Source organism: Lithobates pipiens, unplaced genomic scaffold (genome assembly GCF_037356315.1).
Source record: "Lithobates pipiens isolate NorthernLeopardFrog02 unplaced genomic scaffold, aLitPip1_a1.2 Scaffold_28, whole genome shotgun sequence".
In the NCBI taxonomy this organism is placed as follows: Eukaryota; Metazoa; Chordata; class Amphibia; order Anura; family Ranidae; genus Lithobates; species Lithobates pipiens.
In genome coordinates this window covers 79,655,404-79,679,507 of record NW_027507789.1, presented here as the reverse complement: position 1 = coordinate 79,679,507, position 24,104 = coordinate 79,655,404, and the positions used below count along the sequence as shown (strand labels likewise).

At 48.2% G+C, this 24,104-nt stretch overlaps 1 pseudogene; it reads right to left on the bottom strand.

Annotated features, from left to right (window-relative positions):
* Positions 1 to 18,503: 18,503 nt before the first annotated feature.
* Positions 18,504 to 18,622, bottom strand: LOC143937232 (5S ribosomal RNA; annotated as a pseudogene).
* Positions 18,623 to 24,104: the final 5,482 nt, after the last annotated feature.

The following is a 24,104-nucleotide window of genomic DNA, read 5'->3' as shown; positions in this document are numbered from 1 at the left end:
GACACGGGGCTGTCATGCCGGTGGCATCTCCCATTGGAGGATGGGATGATGGCCCCAACCCCTTGGCAGCAGGTTCTTTCATGTACAGACCAGGGTGGCTCATCTTCCCTTCTGGAATCTTGACCTTAGAGGGGGGAGTTGCACTTTGGGGGGTCTGAGTGATACCTAGTGCGCTGTATTGGAAGGGCTTGACCTTCCCGCATATGTGTCCCCTCCCCCTGGTTGCGCCCTCGTCCCCCCCTCTGGCCCCCACCTACTCTTTGCCGACATTGCCTTCTGCAGCTTTCGGGAACACCCTGGATTACTTATTTATTGAGCCTATTGGTACGAGACACTGCTTCCCTCAAGTTTGACTCTGGACCCCCCTGGAGGATTTACCCCTTACTGTTTGGGCGGTCCCAGTCTCCCTCTGGATGCTCTACACAGCCCCTGATGGCGATGCAGGAGAGACACTGATTGGCGGGCCCCAGGACTGCTGCTCGGGTGAAGTCTCCCGTTGGATGTACATTTGGAGTATGGGACGGGGGTGGTGGATCCCATTCTGTAATGCCTTTTCTGTTGTGACGGGCTCCCTCATGCATGCCTATGTTTAGGGCGAGCCGAGGAGACCCCTCAGTGCTGACAGTTATATGCTCTACCTCTGTTTTGATTATACTATTGGTATTTTGGTTCTATGATGTTACTGATTGTCTTTTATTTGCATACCGGTATCAGACGTGACATTTACCACTGCCGGGACTGGGGGGACTAGGATCCGGGGGCTCCCTCTCCGACCTGTCTACCCACCAACCTAAGTAGGACCGCGCTTTAAACCCAGTGTACATCTGGTAAGCGCTATAGCATAATTTTGCTGTTTTAGTATACTCTTCCTGTACTGTTGAGTGCGGACAAACCTTAATTTCCCTCTCCCACTGGGGTTGAGGTGCCCGGCCTCTTTTTCCCCTTACCTTTCCTTCCATTTGCCCTTCCTTTTTCCCCCTTTGTTCCCGCCATCCATTAACTACCCAATACCTAATTTAGAAAATGAAGTGAAGCCAACCAAACAAAATGATACCACATCCCAAATATTAAATTTTAGAAAAGAAAACAAAGGGGGAGGTGATCCTATCATATAAGGCAAATATAGCCAACAGAGTGCTGAGGAAAAGGGACTTACATAAATACAGCCGTGCATCCGTAGATCAATTGATGCAGGACTGTAATAAGGCCCGGGGCGCCCGTGCAAGCTTCAGTCCAGATATATCCCATCCCATTAAATATATAAAATATATCGTTTCAAAGGTTTTCTTCAGAATTGAATATGGGGATAAACAGCTATTGTAGCTGAATAAGAAATTTTTATATACAGTGGTGTGAAAAAGTGTTTGCCCCCTTCCTCATTTCCTGTTCCTTTGTATGTTTGTCACACTTAAGTGTTTCGGAACATCAAACCAATTTAAACAATAGTCAAGGACAACACAAGTAAACACAAAATGCAATTTGTAAATGAAGGTGTTTATTATTAAAGGTGAAAAAAAATCCAAATCATCATGGCCCTGTGTGAAAAAGTGATTGCCCCCCTTGTTAAAACATACTATAACTGTGGTTGTCCACACCTGAGTTCAATTTCTCTAGCCACACCCAGGCCTGATTATTGCCACACCTGTTCACAATCAAGGCATCACTTAAATAGGAGCTGCTTGACACAGTAAGGTCCACCAGAAGATCCTTAAAAGCTACACATCATGCCGAGACCCAAAGAAATTCAGGAACAATTGAGAAAGAAAGTAATTGAGATCTATCAGTCTGGAAAGGGTTATAAAGCCATTTCCAAAGCTTTGGGAATCCAGCGAACCACAGTGAGAGCCATTATCCACAAAGGGCGAAGACATGGAACAGTGGTGAACCTTCCCAGGAGTGGCCGGCCGCCCAAAATTACCCCAAGAGCGCAGCGACGACTCATCCCAGAGGTCACAAAAGACCCCACAACAACGTCCAAGGAACTGCAGGCCTCACTTGCCTCAGTTACGGTCAGCATTCATGCCTCCACCATCAGGAAAAGACTGGGCAAAAATGGCCTGCATGGCAGAGTTCCAAGGAGAAAACCACTGCTGAGCAAAAAGAACATCAAAGCTCGTCTCAATTTCTCCACAACACATCTTGATGATCCCCAAGACTTTTGGGACAACATTCTGTGGACCGATGAGACAAAAGTGGAACTCTTTGGAAGGTGTGTGTCCAAGTATATCTGGCGTAGAAGGAACACTGCATTTCATAAAAAGAACATTATACCAACAGTAAAATATGGTGGTGGTAGTGTGATGGTCTGGGGCTGTTTTGCTGCTTCAGGACCTGGAAGACTTGCCGTGATAAAAGGAACTATGAATTCTGCTGTCTACCAAGAGATCCTGAAGGAGAATGTCCGACCATCTGTTCGTGTACTCAAGCTGAAACGAACTTGGGTTCTGCAGCAGGACAATGATCCTAAACACACCAGCAAGTCCACCACCGAATGGCTGAAGAAAAACAAAATGAAGACTTTGGAGTGGCCTAGCCAAAGTCCTGACCTGAATCCTATTGAGATGTTGTGGTATGACCTTAAAAAGGCCGTTCATGCTCGAAAACCCTCTAATGTAACTGAATTAGGACAATTCTGCAAAGATGAGTGGGCCAAAATTCCTCCAGGACGCTGTAAAAGCCTCATTGCACGTTATCGCAAACGCTTGGTTGCAGTTGTTGCTGCTAAGGGTGGCCCAACCAGTTATTAGGTTTAGGGGGCAATCACTTTTTCACACAGGGCCATGATGGTTTGGATTTTTTTTCACCTTTAATAATAAACACCTTCATTTACAAATTGCATTTTGTGTTTACTTGTGTTGTCCTTGACTATTGTTTAAATTGGTTTGATGTTCCGAAACACTTAAGTGTGACAAACATGCAAAGGAACAGGAAATGAGGAAGGGGGCAAACACTTTTTCACACCACTGTATATTATTATGAATAGCAGATTATAGCGAGGTGAGTATGTATAGATGTCCCAGTCTCCTGATTAGTCGACCAATTAGATATATAAATCAACACATGAGTGCGAATTACCCATCTATTCAATAGAAAAATGAATAAAAGAAAAAATCAAGAAGAATAAATAAAAGTAAAATGAAAAAAAAAAAAATTTTTTTTTATAATCATCAGAGAAAAGGTTTGTAGATCAACGAGTCATTTAAACCGGGGGCACAGGTAGCCCCTAAGGTGTAAATCCATCGAGCCTCTTTTTGTAACAGTATACGATCGTAATTGCCCCCCCTCTCACCTGGGGGACAAGATTCCAGTGCAATGAAGTGCATGCAGGTCTCGTCAAAGGCATGAAAGAGACCCATATGCCTGCTGATTGGTGTCTCCATTTACTTGGCACGTACAAGGGATACATGGTCCCTAATTCGGCAAAAAAAGGGGCGCTTGGTCTTTCCTACGTAGTAGGCCCTACAGTTACAGAGCATTAAGTATACAATACCGATCGACTGGCATGTTACTAAAAATTTTGGTTTGTAGACTTGACCATTGGGCAATAATATATGCCTGGAGGCAAACAAGAAACGGCAATAGCTGCACCTATGGCAAGGCCTACTACCGGTGTCCCTATTTTGTGTTTTGGCTACCGGAGTATAATGACTCCGGACCAACTTATCACGAAGTGATTGAGACCGCCTGTACGTAATCGATGGACAATCCCAGACAAACTTGCGTGTTTATCCATGCAGTATTATACTTGTCAATGATATTCAAAGCTCCCAAAGAAACTCGTCTATGAGTGAAACATGTCGAGCATCCTACTACATTGACTGAGTTCACAAACGATTCTTCTTGATCTCAATGTATTGTATGGATATATATATGTATTTATAGTGCTGTTTTAGTAGCAAAAAATTTTTGTTAGTTTTTATATTTTTTTGTATAATACATTTTTTGGGAAAAAAAATATTTTTTCTTAAAAAACTCTCTCTGAGTGATTGCTATTTGATCCTTTGTTATTATATGCTATGCCCGATACCGTTAAAAGTCCCGTTGAGGTTAGTCACCTCCCCCTTTGTTTTATTTTCTAAAATACCCAATACCTACCTTGGTTCAACTTTCTTTGCTTTTCTCTGACGTCTCCCTCCCCGAGGAGCTATGGCAGACTCAGTCAAGGTCACCTCTCTAAATGTTAAGGGACTGAACTCCCCTGAAAAATGGTGGATCCTCCTATGAGAACTGAAGACTTCCTGTACTGGTGTGGCCTTTATACAAGAAACACATTTTTTTTTTTTCTTTCAATATTTTTATTCAAGTTTTTCCACTTAGAAATTACAATCTCAGTATTTGGCATCATTAAGACCCAGAGAGGCAGAAATCTTATAATAATACAACTCAAATAGCATAACAGTAACCGTAAGAAAAAAGGTAGGTCCGCATATGCATGGCTTAAAAGGTGGTTCAAAGAATAATTAGATCAACACATACCGGAATCAAGTGTTTATCTTGCTCTATATGAGAGCGGCATGGCAAGTACTGGGACCCCGCCATCCGGCCCTCAATTCCGGTTCCAGTACCATAATCAGTACAACCTAATAACCGTACTGTAATCAAAGGGACATATGCGACCAAAAACAAAGAACTCCCCCGGTAGAGAAGGGGAAAACCAATTGAGATAGCTATCATAGACTGAGATGAGTGAAAAAGAGTAGAGAGAGGAAAGAGAAGAAAAAGGATAGAAGAGATAGAAGAAGGGATGCACTCCGGCTCCGGGGGGGGGGGGGGGCCCCGACCCTGGCGGGCCAGGTAGACCCATTAGTCTGTAACCAGGTCCCTAATCCACGGACCCCACACTCTATTGAACCAAGCCATTCTATCAGTTAGTATTGCCGATAGACGTTCATTCACCATAATCCAGGACAGTTTTGTTTTAAGTAAATAAAAGGGTATTACTGGTGACCTCCACGATTTAGCTATAGAGACCCTTGCCGCCACAAATATGAAAGCTATAAGCGTTCTCATTGGCTTCGATGCCCCCTCCACGGGGCGTCCCAGCAGCGCGTGCAGCGGCGACTTCCGAAGGTTCACTCGGGTCAAAGAGTATATAAAATTGTACGTGCGTATCCAGAACCTTCGCACCTTAGGGCATGACCACCATATGTGATACATGGTCCCATCCGCATTGCAACCTCGAAAGCACCGCGGGGACGCCCCCGGAGCAAAAGCAGCCACTCGAGCTGGAACCATATACCACCTCAGTATCACCTTGTAGTTTGCTTCAATCAAAGAAGTATTAATAAGGGCTCTAGATGCACTTTGTACTACCTTATACCATTCTTCCATTCGCAAGGTACATTGCATATCTCTTTCCCATCTCTCCATATAAGGCAGCTTCTGAGAGGTCGGGAATAAGATATTGTATATCATGGAAATATGACCCTTGTGGCTGTCGTATGTCCTGCAGGTGATTTCCATTGGGGTACACGTAGTCAGGTCAGAAGTGCGACTTAATGTTGCCAGAAAGTGCGCTATCTGAGTATAGCGATAGAATTCCGACCTCGGGAGCTGATGTCTATCTTGTAATGATGCTCGCGACAAGGCCCCTTTATGGTCGCATAGGTCAGCTATGCGCAGCAAACCTTTATTAGTCCACCATAAAAAATCTTGAGGCCGTAGACCAGAGGATTATTAAGCAGAGGGGCTAACGGGGCATGCCTAGATCTGAAGGCGTGGGTGGTTGCCAGTCTATCCCACAAATTTAGAGAGTAGGACAGGGTCGGGCACATCACCTTAGGCCTGTCTTTTGCTTTCATCCAGATTAAAGTGGAGGGCCACCCTGAAAAACAAAAAAATGTTAAAAATTACAAAAAATCTAAAAAAAAAAAATGAAAAAAAATTTTTTTTTTTACTTACCAGAAATGCCTGTTGCTAGGCACTTTCTCCTAATCTTCCTCTTCCTCCTCCGCGGAGATCTTCTGTCTTCTGTCTTCGTCGCGGCGTCTTCTGGGTAATGAGTCGCGCTGTGTTCTGGGAACTGTGTGTTCCAGAACACAGCGCGTCCCATTCAGAAAGCGCTGCGGGACTCGCGCATGCGCAGTAGCTGCGGGACTCGCGCATGCGCAGTAGGAAACGGGCAGCGAAGCCATAAGGCTCCACTGCCTGTTTCCCTTACAAGGGATGGCGGCGCCGGTACCCGAGAGCCGAGGGACGGGTCGGCCTCGGGCGGCCGACATCGCGGGCGCCCTGGACAGGTGAGTGTGTTTATTAAGTCAGCAGCTGCAGTGTTTGCAGCTGCTGACTTTTTTTTTTTTTTTTTTTTATAACCGGCCCTCCACTTTAAATGGCTAATCTCTGTTCTAGGGAATTGGGAGGATTCCAACAGCATCCAGAGTGGTTTGTCTTGGCGTGTATGGAACCGAATTAACTATGATAACAATGCCGCCTGATGGTATTTAAACAGATCCGGCATGCCCAGGCCACCCCTCGCTTTGGGTGTGTACATTGTTTGTCTGTTCACCCTAGGTCTACCATGTCCCCATACATAATCTAATAATTTTGCTTGAAATTTCAGGAGCTCCCGCCTATCAATAGAAATCGGGAGAGTCCTGAATAGGTAAAGCACTTTTGGAAGAACCGTCATCTTAACGGAGCACAACCTGCCAAACCATGACGGGGGGCTATTCGACCAACGTTTAAGATCTGCAGTTATTTTGTTAAACAGTGGAGGGAAATTAAGTTTGTAGAGCGTGGTCAGAGTAGGGGTCAACACAATACCCAAATAGGGCAAGGACTTGTCTTGCCATTGAAAGGGGAAGGAACTCCGTACTGCTCGGACTATATGGGGTTGTAAGGACACGTTAAGTGCTTGGGATTTAGAGTGATTTACCCTTAAACCTGTAAATGATGTGAACTGTTGTAATACCACCTGGAGATTGGGCAGGGAAGTAACTGGAGAGGAGAGGAGCAATAATATATCATCCGCAAACAGTGCGCATTTGTGTTCCCGACCCCCACTCATGACTCCTAATATGTCCGGATGTTCACGGATCTTGATAGCCAGTGGCTCCAGGGCCAAGATAAATAAAAGGGGAGACAGAGGACACCCCTGGCGGGTCCCTCTGTGTATATGAATGTTTGGTGAGTGATGGCCTTTAATTACTAGTGTCGCCGTGGGGGCTTCGTAAATCATTTTAAGTGTAGTCAAGAAGCTGGGCCCGAAACCGTATTTGCTCAAAATGAAGAATAAGTAATCCCATGACAAGGAATCGAACGCTTTATGCAGGTCGAGGGAGACCAGTAATGCGCCCCTCTGTCCCCCCCCATCCCAACCCGAGTTCAAAGCGGAGATAATATCAATGATACGTCTAGTCTGGTCTGGGGCCTGTCTAGTGGGGACAAACACCGACTGGTCTGGATGAATCCATTTAGTCGTGTGGCCATTATCTTTGTCAGCAATTTGAGATATACATTAATCAAAGATATGGGGCGATAGTTCGTGCAGTCACCGTGGTCTTTGTTCGGTTTCGGTATAACATGTATATAAGCGCGATTCTCGTGTGGAGGTAGAGGGGATCCCCTTCGCAGGTCATTGTAAAAAGAGCAGAGATGAGGGGTCAGAATCTCTCTAAACTTGCGGTAATAATGGCCCGAGAGGCCATCAGGGCCTGGAGATTTTGACGGATTCAAGGATTTGATGGCCGCCGCAATTTCTCTCTCAGTAAACTCTGCCTCCATCAGCTCTGCGTGATCTTTAGACAATGTGGGGAGTTGTAAATCCCGCAAGAATGTGCCCGCCTTCTGCGCCTCAAATTCCTTGGGAGGTTCGTACAGCTTAGAATAGAATGCATGAAATTCTTCTATTATGAGCTGCGGGTTTTGGGAGGTGTGGCCATTCCGTAATCTCAGTTTAGGAGGTGCTGGGTTAAAAGGTCTAGGATTAAGTTTCCTGGCTAGTAGAGTGTTAGGTTTATCCCCGAGGGAGTAAAACCGATGCCTATTCCAGCGGACGTACTTTTCCGCTTTAGTCATGAGGCTCAGATTCAGAGCCAATCGCGCCGCGTCTATCTGAGTCCTGAGGTCGATTTGTGGGTTTTGTTTTTGTGCCCGGGTCAAGTCTAGTAGTTCCTGCTCCTGCTGCTGTATCACCTTATCCCGTTCTCTTTTGCTTCTAGCAGATAACTGTATCAGTGTCCCTCGGATCGTGGCCTTGTGGGCCGCCCACACCATGGAAGGGGAGGTGTCTGAATAGGGGTTGTCTTGAAAGTATTGACGCAATGTATTTTCTATGTCAGCGACAAGGAGTGGATCATTCAAGAGGGACTTGTTTAATCTCCATGCCGACGAACGTGGCTTGGCCCATAAACCTGTTAGAGTTGCTTGAACCAGAGAATGGTCAGACCATGCTACTGGGATAATTTTAGACCCCGATACCTGCGGTGATTGAGGGGACAGAGTAAACAAGTGGTCGATACGGGAGTAAGTTTTGTGCACCGAAGAGTAGAAGGTATATTCCCTAGTGGTGGGGTGGACGTTCTGCCATAGATCAATAAGGTCATAGCTATGCAGTAAGCGTGCTATTTCGCAACTTTGTTTTGGGGCGTGTTTCAGGATGGGCTTCCCCAGATTAGATCTGTCCAAGATCCGATCTAGTGAGGTATTACTATCGCCTCCGAACACCACATGTCCCTCCACATGGGTCATTACCGTCCTCAACATTTCGCGAAAAAAGGGAAGTTGGCCCACGTTAGGGGCATAATAAGAGAGGAAGGTGACAGCACTGTCATCAATCTTCCCAACCACCAGGATATATCTACCATCCCTATCCTTTACCACGTTAGTGGGGGTGAAGGGGACTCGTTTTGCGAAACATATGGCCACTCCCCGTTTCTTGTCGGGTCCCCTAGATAGGTATACTGTGGGGTATCTGGCATGCAAGTACCTGGGGGTTGAGGTCCGTGAAAAGTGTGTCTCCTGCAACAGTAAAATATCCACCCCCAATTTATGATATTGATGAAACGCCTTCGCTCTTTTGGTTGGGGAATTCAAGCCCCGCACATTATGTGTCACCACAGAGTAGGTCAGTTGTGATTCATTTGTCATGGTGGTTTGGCAGGTTGTACTCACTGTGAATCAGCTGGAAGAATTCCCCTCGACTGCCGTCGAAAGTATTCGTTCGGGTTCCCAGCCGGAGCCGGAGCGCATCCAAAGTAGGAAAGGTATGAAAGGATAGAAAAGAAAAAGAACAGTGTAAGTTATAGGTATAACAACAGAAATAGAACTGCATATTCATTGTCGCCGCTAGGACGACAAGGTATCAAAATTGTAACTGAAAGTAACCTGTGCACTGCCAAGCAGTGCACCTACTGGGGCGCTAAGTCCCCTTTGTTTGTTGCGAAGTTGTCTCCACCAACAGCGTAAAGACAAATTCACCACAAGTGGCGTGCGCCCTCCTCCGGCCCTGTATCTGCAACAATTATTGAAGGGGTCCGACCGGGACACCCCCAGGGTGACGGCATCTGGAAACAATAGTAGGCAGAAAATAAATGGCAAAACCTCTAATAGGTATAAACTAAAACTAGCCCATATGGGCAAGCCCTCCCCATGGGCTACAGTAGTGGGCAAATTAATCACATAATAATAAAAAAAAAAGGGGGGAAAAAAGGGAGAGGGGGGTCCGGACATCTAAGGCCTCAGAGCCGACCAAGTTCTTTCTCGAAAAGGAATCCCTCTTGGGACTAAAGTAGAGTATGGGGTGTATCAAGTTCAGTCCAGTCAAGTAACCGACGGAGACTTCCTGGCCCTGGATCTGCCCTGTTGGGACCACAAGGGGGATACCGGTTGACTCACTTCCATGGAAGCGTTGGGAGCCCCAGGCTCCAAGGGAAGCAGACCCAGGTTCTGGAGTAACAGCTCACCGGAGTGGAAATCGGAGAAGTAGTGGGTTTTGTTCTTGTAAGCGAATGTCATTTGGAATGGGAATGACCATCGGTACTTAATGCGGTGGTCAATTAGATGATTCAGAAGCGGTTTCAGTGATCTCCTCTTTTGGATCGTCGACTGGGCTAGGTCCGCAAAAATCTGTATCGGGTGCCCCGCTATAGATATGTCACCCCTCTGTCTTGCCTCCATCATTATTTTCTCTTTGATCCGGTAATAGTGGGGCTTGACTATCACATCTCGCGGTAGTCCATCTGGTCTTGGGGTCGTCAAGGCTCGGTGAACCCTATCCAATTCAAGTTGATGGGGGGAGATGTCTGGTAACAATTGCTTCATCAGAGCGTGTATGGAATCTTCCAAGTTCACCTCGGTTTCTGGGAGTCCGCGTACCCTGAAATTGTACCTGCGAGACCCATTCTCCAGGTCTTCTATCTTTGCGTTTGCCTGATCCAGTTGGTCCTGGAGTGATGTAATCATTCTAGAGTTTTGATTCACTCTTTTCACAGTACCGTCCATTTTTGACTCAATGGTGTCCAACCTCTCTCCTATATTTTGAAAGTCATTCCTCATGCCCGTGGTGATTATAGTGCATGCTTTGGACAGTTCTTGTTGTAGTAGAGCAGAAAATCTAGCCAGGAGGATCGCGTCCCCTGAGTAAGTTGCCGCAGGGATGGGGTGCTGGCCGAATCCGCTACTATTTTGACTCAACGCCACTTCAGCCAACTCAGCCATCTGCCTGTCTGTGGAGGAGGCCGGAGAGTCTGCACACATAACACATTCAGGGGAGCCCGACCCAGGGGATGGTTGTCTTTGTGGAGAGAAGAGCTCATCCTGAGACTGGGATGAAAAGGGGTCTCTATGAACCTCAGCTTGGGTGACAATGCTGGAGCGAGGTAATGGCTGCCGCTGATACAGTTCCCCTCTGCTTGCTATGTCCCCCCTCTCCATCCCCTGAGCAGCTTGTGGGGAAGTATACTCCTGCGAGTGACCGCCAGTCTCTGTGGGTTGTAGTGGGGAGTGGGCTCGCTGGGCAAGTAAACCGCCAAGGTCTGTGTCCTCTTCCCCCTGCTGCCGCTCGTCTGGAGGGGCTGTGTGTTGCTGAGGAGGACTTGGGCTGCCGCGCTGCGTGTCTCCCCTCCCGGGCACCATCTTGGCCCGCTGTGAGGTCTGTAAGGAGCGGGACTTACGAGACTGCTGGAGGTGCTGTTTGTGGTGTGATCCGCTCCCCGCCGCCCTCTGTGGCATCCTCCGCTCCCAGTACACTGCCTGCTGGTCCGGTGTTGTCCCGATCGGCTCCCGTCGCTCTTTGTAGCTTGATTTGGGCCGGAGGCTAGCGGAGCCCGATCAGAACATGTCCGATCTCGGCGCCTCGCGCATGCGCCCAAGAAACACATTTTAAAAATACTAGCCTCCCCTTTCTATGGTCGAGATCCTTCCCAAAGGTCTACCACTCTACTAACCCCTCCTCTAAGACCAAGGGAGTCTCCATTCTGATCTCTAGCAGGCTCCCCTGGGTTCTCCAGGATTCTCTGGTGGACCCTGGGGGCCGATATCTTTTTCTTAGGGGCCACATTGGAGAGCTCCTTTTTACATTTGCCACTGTGTATGCTCCCAATGATCACCAAGACACGTTCCTCAGAACTACCCTGCACAGATTATGTGACTTTCTGGAGGGCCAGTTGATATTAGGTGGGGACTTTAATGTCCCCTTTCGCCATTGGTTGACACTTCTGCCTCTTGCTCCTCGCTCCTCATTTCCTCTAGAAAGCAGATTACTAAGTGTTTACTGAATGACCAATTAGTTGATGTCTGGCGTCTGCAACACTCCGGGGAAAGGGACTACTCTTTTTGCTCTTCTCCTCACAAATCATACTTGAGGATAGACTTCTTCTTGATTCCACATGACCAACTGTACTTGGTGAGCTCTTCCTCCATCGGCCATATTACTTGGTCCGACCACGCTCCTGTAGCCCTTACCTACACCCTCTCTAGGAACCCCTCACCTAGGTCTCTATTCTGGCACCTTAATGAGAGCCTCCTCCAGATACCGGAAGTTTTAGCAGATGTGACCAGGGAATTGGACCTTTATTTTCAAGAAAACTAAATGCATGACTGCGACCCGGGGATAATTTGGGAGGCTCACAAGTCAGTACTCCGCAGGGTACTTATCAGACACGGGGTGCGCATCAAACAAACACGGAAGGAACAGCTTGCTAATCGGTTTCGTGAACTTGCCTCTGTGGAAGCAAAACATAAACATGCCCCCTCACGGACCTTAGAGATTGAATTGGGGACACTCCGTACCCAGATTACTGACCTACTCCATTATAAAGCGAAAGCGGCACTCCAGTTTTGTCATAAACTGACGTAGGAGTCAGGGGACAAATGCGGAAAAATCTTAGCCAGGTCGGTAAAGGAGTTGAAATCTGCCTCTTACATACCACAGTTGATAGATGAGAATGGCCAGAGGGCCTCTACCCCAACCCAAATAGCCAAAGTCTTTGAAAAATTTTACTCTGATATCTACAACCTGCCCGATTCAGGGTCTGGACAGGACAATATAGACAGATATGTAACTGGCTCTGGTCCACCAACCCTCTCATCTGAATCACGGGAGTACTTGCAGGATCCAATCACACTGGAAGAAGTCCAGACGGCCGTGGGACCTCCGAAGGTGGGTAAGGCTCCGGGCCCTGACGGATATACCGTACAATACTATAGGACCTTCCTCCCTATTCTCGCCCGCGCTTGGTGAATTTATTTAATACTCTGAGCTCGAATGGGGATTTTCCTGAGGATTCCCTTAGAGCCCACATCTCCTTGATACCTAAGGAGGGCAAAGACCTGGGCCTATGTGGGAGCTACAGATCCATTTCCCTCCTAAATTCGGTCTTAAAACTATTCTCTAAAATCCTCGCCACGCGATTGGCACAGCACTTGCAGTCCCTTATACACATTGACCAGTTAGGTTTTATTCCCACCCGGGAAGATAGGGACAACACCATTAAGGTGCTTACCCTGGTCCATAAAGCAAAGTCATCTGGGACCCCTTGTCTTTTTGTGAGTACTGATGCCGAGAGGGATTTTGGTCGGGTCAAATGGACATTCATCTTCTCGGTCCTTCGCCATATAGGTCTGAGTGAATGGATGCTGGCATGGATAAGTAAGATATACTCACGCCCTTCAGCTCAAGTCAAAGCGAATGGGGTTCTCTCATCTCCCCTTGACATCGGGAATGGGACCAGACAGGGTTGCCCCCTGTCACCCCTATTATTCGCACGTCTTTGGAACCCTTTCTCTCCACAATTCGACAAAACTCAGACATAACGGGACTCCAAATGGGTACTATTGAGTGCAAGATATCTGCCTACGCGGATGACATGCTGTTCTCGCTGACGAATCCCAGAGTTTCCGTGCCAAATCTCCTTCGGGAATTCCAGATATACGGGATACTTCTTGAAATCAGAGGCCATGGGGGTTGCAGTCCCCCCGCAAACGTTACTAGACTTGCAGTCCAATTTTCGATTTAAATGGACCCATACAGCCCTTAAGAACTTAGGTACTTACATTCCACCGGACATCGCGCGTACGTTTATGTTGAACTTCCCCCCACCCCTTGTCACTAAAATCCGCAGTTTGCTTCACGGGTGGCTTTCTGGCCTCCATTCCTGGTTCAGGAGATGCAATCTCATTAAAATGAACATACTCCCTAAATTTACCTATCTTTTCCAAGCTCTCCCGATCCAGATTCCAGTCCTGTTTTTTAAGCAAGCTCAATCCCTGCTCACTCAATTTAACTGGGCCCACAAAAATCCCAGACTTAAGGGGTCACAGCTGACATTGTCTAAACAACAGGGAGGGTTGGTTCTCCCTGACTTGCGACGCTACTACCCGGCCTCCCATCTGGGGCGTGTATTGGACTGGAATTGAAACAAACTTTCTAAGCTCTGGGTGCAACTAGAACAATCTCACTCCCGAATTCCGCTAAGAAGCGCCATGTGGTGCTATAAGGATTTACCCACAGAATTGATGTCACATCCCACCATAGGGGCTTCGTTGAAAGTCAGTCACCTGATCGCTACCCAAAACACACTCACGTCTTTGATTTCCCCCCTATTCCCTATACGTGTCCATCCGAACTTTGAACCGGGGACCCACTTAGATATTCCAACCTAGACCATGCGTCTAAATTTGTCATTGCAACAACATCATTTTCTACATACCATTCCCAATCCTCAAACTTTCGCCCGCCCTCAGACAGAGTTTGAGACTCTATGCAGGAGCGAAGGCCCTTTGGCCCACATTCTCTCTCAAACAGATCACCCACACTTAGACCTTAATTGCTCATTTTCCCCAGCCCAGAGACAACGCATTATCACTTTGGCTCTCAAAACCTCACTGTGCACGAAGATACAGGAGACAAATTTTAAACTTCTCACCAGGAGGTATTTGACACCATCAAAGCTGCATAAATGTTTCCCCTCTTCCTCGAACATATGCATTTTTTGGTCCTGCCCCAGCTTGGTGGACTTCTGGACAGAGATCCGATGCATAACACAAAAATTCACAGACTTCTCCATCCCGGAAGAGGCTGCATTCTTTTTCTTGCACCATTCACAGATTCCTATTCGGAAGTACAAAATAATTATTTTACGGCATGTGATAAATGCGGCGAAATCCTGCATCCCTCTCTATTGGAAAAAATGTTCCCCCCTTTCATTACTCACTGGCTTAGGAAAATAGAGGACATTAAAAAAATGGAGGACTTGATCCTCACATCACAAGGTAAACAAGAATTGTTTAACCACTTTCAGACCGGACCATTTTGCTGGTCAATGACCAGAGGTCTTTTTACAATTTGGCACTGCGCTGCTTTAACTGGTAATTGCGCGGTCATGCAATGTTGTACCCAAACAAAATTTGCGTCCTTTTCTTCCCACAAATAGAGCTTTCTTTTGATGGTATTTGATTGCCTCTGCGATTTTTATTTTTTGCGATATAAATGTAAAAAGACCGCAAATTTTGAAAAAAAATGATATTTTCTACTTTTTGTTATTAGAAAAATCCAATAAACTCAATTTTAGTCATACATTTAGGCCAAAATGTATTCAGCCACATGTCTTTGGTAAAAAAAAAGTCAATAACTGTATATTTATTGGTTTGCGCAAAAGTTGTCACATCTACAAACTAAGGTACGTTTTCTGGAATTTACGCAGCTTTTAGTTTACGACTGCCTATCTCATTTCTTGAGGTGCTAAAATGGCAGGGCAGTACAAAACCCCCCCAAATGACCCCATTTTGGAAAGTAGACCCCCTAAGGAAATTGATAAGTGGCATGTTGAGCCCATTGAATATTTTATTTTTTTGCCTCAAGCAATTGAATAATGACAAAAAAAAATTATTATTTTTTTTACACAAAGTTGTCACTAAATGATATATTGCTCACACATGCTATGGGCATATGTGAAATGACACCCCAAAATAAATTCTGCTACTTCTCCTGAGTACGGGGATACCACATATGTGGGACTTTTTGGGAGCCTAGCCGCGTACGGGGCCCCGAAATCCAAGCACCGCCTTCAGGCTTTCTAAGGGCGTAAATTTTTGATTTCACTTCTCACTACCTATTACAGTTTTGAAGGCCATAAAATGCCAAGATGGCACAAAACCCCCACAAATGACCCCATTTTAGAAAGTAGACACCCCAAGCTATTTGCTGAGAGGCATGTTGAGTCCATGGAATATTTTATATTTTGCCACAAGTTGCGGGAAAATTACAAACTTTAATTTTTTTTTATTTTTTTTTCACAAAGTTGTCACTAAATGATATATTGCTCACACATGCTATGGGCATATGTGAAATGACACCCCAAAATAAATTCTGCTGCTTCTCCTGAGTACTGGGATACCACATGTGTGGGATTTTTTGGGAGCCTAGCCGCGTACGGGGCCCCGAAAACCAAGCACCGCCTTCAGGCTTTCTAAGGGCGTTACAGTTTTGAAGGCCATAAAATGCCAAGATGGCACAAACCCCCCCCCCAAATGACCCCATTTTGGAAAGTAGACACCCCTAAATTTAGGGGTACACTAGTGAGACTAGGTAATAAATGGCGGGTGCCCTGAAACTATAAAAAAATAACTAACCAACCAGCGTCACCTGTAACAGTTATATGGTGATCACTGGTGAAAGGGTTAACTAGGGGGCAATCAGGGGGCTTTATGCGGTAGTATATGGGGGTCCCTGGCGCTATAAAAAGCTGCGGCGAACCTAAATACCTACCTGCCTAACTAGCGTCACCTGTGACACTAATACAGCGATCAGAAAAACGATTGCTTATTAGGCTGGGTTCACACTGGAGCGATGCGGGAACGCCACGAATCCGCGGCGGGTTCCCGCATCGCATGCCTCCCGGCGGCAGTTCACACTGCCCTATGCGAACTGCTGGGAGTGTCAGTGAAATGTTAATGACACCCCCAGATCAGTTCGCATATCGCAGTGCGATCTGCAAACTCGGATCGCATGGTGTGAACACCCATGCGATCCGATTCTGCTGCGGACCAAAAAAGGGTCCCGTGCGAGTTTGCGGCAGGTGCGACACGAATTCAGCCATACTATCTGTATGGCTGAACTCGAATCGCACAGAGATCGGATGTGATTTGCACTGCAGTGCGGTGCGCATCACATCCGTTCTCATAAACCGCTGCAATGTGAACCCAGCCTTAGTGACACTGGCGACGGGGGGTGATCACGGGGTTAAACCTTTATTGGGGGGGTTAGGGGGGTACCTTAGAACTAAAGGGGGCTAACCCTAACTGCCCTAACAGTTATTACAGTCACAAATGACACCCGCCGGTTGATCAGGGGGTTAAACCTTTATTAGGTAATAAATGGCGGGTGCCCTGAAACTATAAAAAAATAACTAACCAACCAGCGTCACCTGTAACAGTTATATGGTGATCACTGGTGAAAGGGTTAACTAGGGGGCAATCAGGGGGCTTTATGCGGTAGTATATGGGGGTCCCTGGCGCTATAAAAAGCTGCGGCTAACCTAAATACCTACCTGCCTAACTAGCGTCACCTGTGACACTAATACAGCGATCAGAAAAATGATCGCTTATTAGGCTGGGTTCACACTGGAGCGATGCAGGAACGCCAAGAATCCACGGCGTGTTCCCGCATCGCATGCCTCCCGGCGGCAGTTCACACTGCCCTATGCGAACTGCTGGGAGTGTCAGCGAAATGTTAATGACACCCCCAGATCAGTTCGCATATCGCAGTGCGATCTGCAAACTCGGATCGCATGGTGTGAACACCCATGCGATTCGATTCTGCTGCGGACCAAAAAAAGGGTCCCGTGCGAATTTGCAACGGGGTGCGGCGCGAATTCAGCCATACTATCTGTATGGCTGAACTCGAATCGCACAGAGATCGGATGTGATTTGCACTGCAGTGCGGTGCGAATCACATTCGTTCTCATAAACCGCTGCAATGTGAACCCAGCCTTAGTGACACTGGCGACGGGGGGTGATCACGGGGTTAAACCTTTATTGGGGGGGTTAGGGGGTACATTAGAACTAAAGGGGGCTAACCCTAACTGCCCTAACAGTTATTACAGTCACAAATGACACCAATGCAAAAAAATAAATAAAAAAATGACATTGGTGTCACTGTGACTAGGGGGCAGGGGTAATTGGGGGGTGATCGGGGGGGTGTGAGTGTGCCTGGCATGTTCTACTGTGTAGTGTCGTGTTGGTGCAACTCACCGATCCTCTCTCCTCGGTGTCGGAACGAAAAATACCGACACGGAGGAGAGATTACATCACTTCCTCTCCTGTGTTTACATTACAGGAGAGGAAGTGATGTCACGGAGCATTTTCATTCGTCGGGAGCGATCGCGAGGGGGTGGCCATGAATGAATGGCTGCCCCCTCATCCCGGATCGCTCCCGAACAAATACCGACCGCCGCAGGCACCGGGGGGGGCCCGATCGGGCCCCCCACCCGCGGGAAGGCAGGGACGTACAGGTACGCCCATATGCCTGCCCGTGCCATTCTGTCAACGTACATCGTCGTTGCGGCGGTCGGCAAGTGGTTAAACAAACCTGGGACATCTGGAATACCTTTATATTCTCGCTGGAAGGATGTGGCCTGCTATCGCCTTAGTGCTCTGAGCTTTCCTTGACTGGCCCCTTGGGCAGTGGCTGCCCTCGTGTCTCGTCCCCTCTTCTCCTTTCCTGATCTTTCACCCCTTCTCTTTTCTGCCTTCTACCCCTATCTCTCACCCCCTCCACCCCCTCTCTCTTTTGGAAAAAGGGGAAAATTGGGAATGACGGCCCCACACCCCCCTCTGGATGGATTATGCCGGAGGGACCTGGGGTTTGTGTGACCCTGGATCTTGGTACAGTACTTTATCCATGCCTCGAATCATTATGATTGATGGAAGGCAGACTGACAGTTGCGAATATACCTGTATCAAGTATTGTTCATCTGCTTTTTGCTCTGTATTTCTCTGTTGCATTATGTACTCGGGGGACCGCCTTCCCCTGTTTGGAGAAAAAATTATATTTGAAAAAAAAAAGAAGCCTACGACACCTGGTATTCCCAGGCGGTCTCCCACCCAGGCATTAACCAGGCCCGACCCTGCTTAGCCTCCAAGATCAGAGGAGATGGAACAGATTCAGGGTGATGTGGCCGTAGCCAATATCTTCAGGCACTCTCAACTCTCTTGACAAACGCCAAGATGGTCACCTTGGGAACAAGCGGAAAAAATAGGTCAACGCCAACAACATAAAAAGAAGCTTACGGCATTTGGAAATCCCAGGCGGTCTCCCATCCAGGCATTAAACTGGTCCCAACCCTGCTTAGCCTCTGAGATCAGATGAGATTGGGCTCTTTCAGGGTGATGTGGCCGTAGGAGATTTCTTCAGGCACTCTCAACCCTCTTGACTAACGCCAAGATGGTCACCTTGGGAAACAAACAAAAAAAACAAGTCAACGCCAACAACATAAGAAGAAGTCTACGGGGGCGTGGCCTGGACATAGCGAAGTGAAATTTTCTGTGAGCTCCTGGCCCCGGCCTTCCACCCACGGTATTCCACTGTTAAATCGGCATGCAATCACCCGAAAGATGCAGGACAAGGGCAGCTGCTAACGGAGATCGCTCCGGGACCCCCGCCGGGGAGATGCAACGCTACTTTAACCCCACGCAAAGACTGTCTACAGGTGCGGCCTTGGCGGCGCCACGAGGCACACCACGTGGGGCACCTCAAGCGCGGCCTGAGAGTCGGGACACCCCGGCGGATCGGCATTCAGCCGCGGACACTCCGCCTGTAACATCGGCTTCAATGGATGTACCAGGAGGTTCCCGGGGGTCGGACCAAATCGAACAAGATCTATGATCCTTGATACAGGCCCTCCCCACCAGAACGGACATTGAGGCGCTTATTTTACGCCTCGAGGAGATGCACCGCAGACATACCCAGGAGGTGAGGGAAGATGTGTCTGCTTTGACGGAAAGGGTGTCTGCGGGGGAGGCCTCCTTTTCCACATTGGAGCACCGAGTGGCGGACTTGGAAAGGTCCCGAGACCAACATCGTGACACAGCTATTGCACTTCAGCTCCACTTAGAAGACGTGGAAGACAGGAGCAGCAGGAACAATCTGCAGCTCCGGGGAGTACCCGAATCCCTCGAGGGTGAAACTATGGAGGCCGCCGTGCAAGAAGTTTTTCATATCCTCTTGGAGGATCCCGCGGGAGCTGTGGAAGTGGAACGTCTTCACCGGACTCAGAAATGCTGATCTGGAACGTCCGCGGGATGTCCTATGCAAACTGCTACGATACCCACAGAAAGACGAGATACTGAGAAGAGCATGGGAGCAGGGAGAAGTTGACTTAAACTGAGCTGCCATTTCCATTCTCCCGGATCTTTCCAGGGCCACGCTGAAACGTAGGGCCCTACTACGCCCCGTCCTGGAGTTGGCAAAAGCGAAGGGATGTACCTATTGTTGGGGATACCCACTTGCCGTCACCTTCCGGAGGGAAGGCAACATGTAAACCCTGCAGTCGCCAGCTGACCTACCCGGCCTCTTCAGGTTCCTTGAGGCGGAACAGATCCCTGTCCCTGACTGGCTACAACTGCTACCTCGCCCGGTTGGAAGATCTGGTCCCTCAGCGTACAGAGGCCCGTTACAGCCCAGGTTGTAGCGCAGCCGACGGCTGCCTAGGTTGGCCCAGCGTGAGTAGCTCCCTTGTTTTGCTGCTTGACCCCTGACTTATTTTGGGCTCCCCCAACTGTCCTCTATCAGTACCCCCAGCGGTTTTGTGACTTTCTTGCCCTCCATAGCCCAGATTTTTTCCCTTATTTTTTGTGCTCCCCCCGCCCCGTTGTGTCCCCTCTGGACCCCTGCTGTGTCTCCTTTTCTATGGAAGACTGAGGTACATTGATATGCGGTGGGGGGTCTTTTTTCTATGATACTCTCTACATGGCAGCAGGACGATGTGTGCCCTGGCAATAGATGGATATGGCAGTTGCTTTTGTTGAGGGCGGGGGGAGGAGGGTTGATAGCCACAGGAATTACACCATGCTCTTGGGTTTTATGCCCTCCCCTGCTGCTCGGCCTACACACCTCCCTGACCGCTGGGATGCTGGACGGAGACTTATTTGCCATGTGGGGATTGTCTCCCCGGAAAACTCGTAGGTGCAGGCCCTGACCTGCGCCCCGTATTGGATATACTATATACTGCCTTGTGTGCTGGACTGCCTTGAACTGAGGGACGTGACTATTTTTTCCATCTTGGGGGGGAGGGGGTGTTTTGCTAGAGGGGGGCCTGTTTTACCCTGTGGCCCGGGACGCCCGGGGTGATTCCACTGTGCTGGGGGGTGGGAGTGCTCCTTCGGGTTGTGGAGGAGTTTGATTTTGGTTTGAGGGCGTTGGGGGGACCAGCAACCATGTTTGTTATCGGGGAGTGATGTAGAGGGTATGCTGTTATGCTGTTAGCCACATGATTGTCTAGTGTTGCTTCTTTCCCTCAGGTTATTCTTCCTTTTATAGTTGAGCTGGGCATTGATGTTAACATGTTTCCGCTCCCTGTGAATATTCTTCACGTCTTTATATGCTATATACTGTTCCACAAATATGGTCAGATGTTTTTGCCGTTGTATGTTGTTGTTATATGCCGGATTGCCGGGGTGTTGGGTGGGACCGGGGGCCACACTTCTTGGCCCTGTCAAACCACTACCCCACTTAGGAACGCGCCCGAATCCCGGTATCTTACTGGGGAGCGCTTTAGCTGTATTCAGCACATTTAGTTGTCTCTTTGCGCAGTTCTCTCTTGTGATTGCGCCCTAATTCTACTTCTTGTTCCTATCTCTCCTTTTCGGGCCCGTTAAGGGCCTATCTATCACTTTTCCCCTTCCCGCATCCACTTTCCCTCCCCTGGGCCCCGGCCTCCTCTCAAAACTAGACTATCACACCTTGCTAGATACACAGAGGGCCAGCTTATTATAGGGGGCGATCTTAATATCCCTCTTACTCCCACGTAAGATACCTCTACGGGCCTTTCTTCCACCTCCCGGGAGATGCGTAAACGCATCTCTGCGTCTTTACATTCAGCACAACTGGTTGATACGTGGAGACTTTTTCATCCCGGGGAAAGGGACTACACTTTTTATTCCAGACCCCACCATACATACTCGCGTATAGACTATTTCCTAATCCCCATAGACATTTACATGCTGTTAAAGATGTTACGATAGGTTCAATAACTTGGTTGGATCATGCCCCGATCACCCTGCGATACACTATTACGGACATTCATAAATCACAGAGACCACCCTGGCGCCTGAATAACAGTCTTCTTCAGGACCCAGAAATCCTCGCGGACGTAAATAGGGAAATAGACTGTTATTTCCAGACTAACTTGACTTCGGAGAGTAGCCCCGGAGTGATCTGGGAAGCGCACAAAGCGGTGATCCATGGAGTGCTTATTAAACATGGTGCTAGGCTCCACAAGCAGAGGTCGGCCCAGCTGTCGGCGTTGCTGCTAAAGGTGCAGAATCTGGAAGTATGTCATAAACGCACTCCCACAGTACATTTAGGTAGGGAGCTAGATGTGGCTCGCAGGCAGATTACTGACCTGCTTCATTATAGGGCAAAGGCAATGCTCCAAATATGCCGGAAAAAAGTGTATGAATCCGGCGATAAGTGCGGGAGGACCTTAGCTCGTAACCTCCAAGAACAAACACTCGCCTCCTATATACCATACGTCACCTCTGCGGGGGGTCAGAAGATCTCCCTGCCGCAACAAATTTCACAAGAATTTAAAACATTCTATGACGCCCTTTATAATCTACACACGTCCCCACCGCCCCCAAATGCTACCTCTCAGTATATCGCCGCCTCCCTCATGCCCACGTTACCGGTCGAAGTTATAGAGAACTTAGAGGAGCCAATTACGTTAATAGAACTTCAGTCGGCGCTAGGCACCACTAAGACGGGAATAGCTCCGGGTCCAGACGGTCTCACGAATACATACTATAAAACCCTTCTCCCGTATTTGGGTTCACATTTGATAAATTTTCTTAATGTCCTGAGCACGGGAGCGCACTTCCATAAGTCAACGGTACAGGCCCAGATCTCGGTGATACCGAAAGAAGGCAAGGATCCAGCGCAATGTGGGAGCTACCGCCCTATCTCCTTGCTAAATACAGACCTGAAACTCTTCACAAAAATTTTGGCCACTAGACTACAACGACATTTACCTAGCTTAATACACTTAGACCAGGTGGGTTTCGTACCGACCAGAGAAGCCAGGGACAATACTATTAAAGTCCTGAATCTGTTACACGTGGCGAATAAGGAACGCATTCCGTGCGTATTCCTCGGGACGGATGCTGAAAAAGCATTCGACCGAGTGAACTGGCAGTTTATGATCTCCATGCTGGAGCACATTGGCCGGGTGGACAGGATGATGCGTTGGATTTCGGCCGTGTATTCCAACCCGACGGCCGGGGTGAGAGCCAACGGTGTTCTCTCTGATATCTTTGAGATTACCAATGGGACCAGGCAGGGGTGTTCTCTCTCTCTGATGTTTGCTCTGACCCTGGAGCCTTTCCTTTGTCATATTAGGAGAAACCCAGATATTGTAGGGATCGGGGTCGCGAATGCACAATACAAAGTCTCGGCTTACGCCGATGACTTAATGTTTACTCTGGTTGATCCGTCCTTATCGCTACCTACCCTACTTAGTGAATTTGAAACTTATGGCAAACTCTCCAACTTCCGTATAAATTTTGGTAAATCGGAGGCCATGGGAGTAGGCATGTCCGCTCCCCAGCTGACTAATCTACAAACACGTTTCAACCTGAAATGGACGGCAGTAGCCTTGAAATACCTGGGCACACTTATACCCCCGAAACTATCTCAACTTTTTCAACTCAACTTCCCACCCTTGCTTCATAAAGTGCAAGCTTTGTTATGCAAATGGAACAGCGGCCTCCATTCTTGGTTTGGCTGCTGTAACATCCTGAAAATGATGGTTCTTCCCAAATTTCTCAACCTCCTTCAAGCCCTCCCAATCCACATCCCTCTATCCTACTTCGCACAAATCCGGTCAGTATTTTTGACCTTTCTGTGGGCGGAGAAAAGTTCTAGGTTACAGGGGAAAATTCTGTCCCTACCCAAGCAATCTGGGGGTCTGGCGATGCCAGACGTGCACACGTACTACAAAGCAGCACAGCTGGTTAGACTAATTGACTGGTGTCGTCATGGGAAGGTGAAGCTGTGGACGCAGGTGGAACAAGCCCAGAGCGGGATACTCCTGAATGTTTTTCCATGGTGCTACAATGATGTGCCGCTGGCCCTCAAGCGCCACCCTCTCATAGTCAATACTGTGGTAGTCTGCACGCGTCTGGCCTCCCGGGTCCCCCTGTCTTCCGATAACTCGCCCCTCCGCCCGATTTCGGACAACCCACGTTTCCCCCCGGGCACATCTGATGCAGCATTCTGAACCCTGAGGGATTCGGGGTGTTACCTAGCCTCACATTTTAGTGTAGCGGGACGCTGGAGAACGACTGCAGAACTGACAGACCCAACTGGCCCATACCGTCTGGACTTTTTGAGAACAGCACAACTGCAACACTTTTTAGACACCCTAACGCCGCCTAGGGCCGCGTCTTCATCT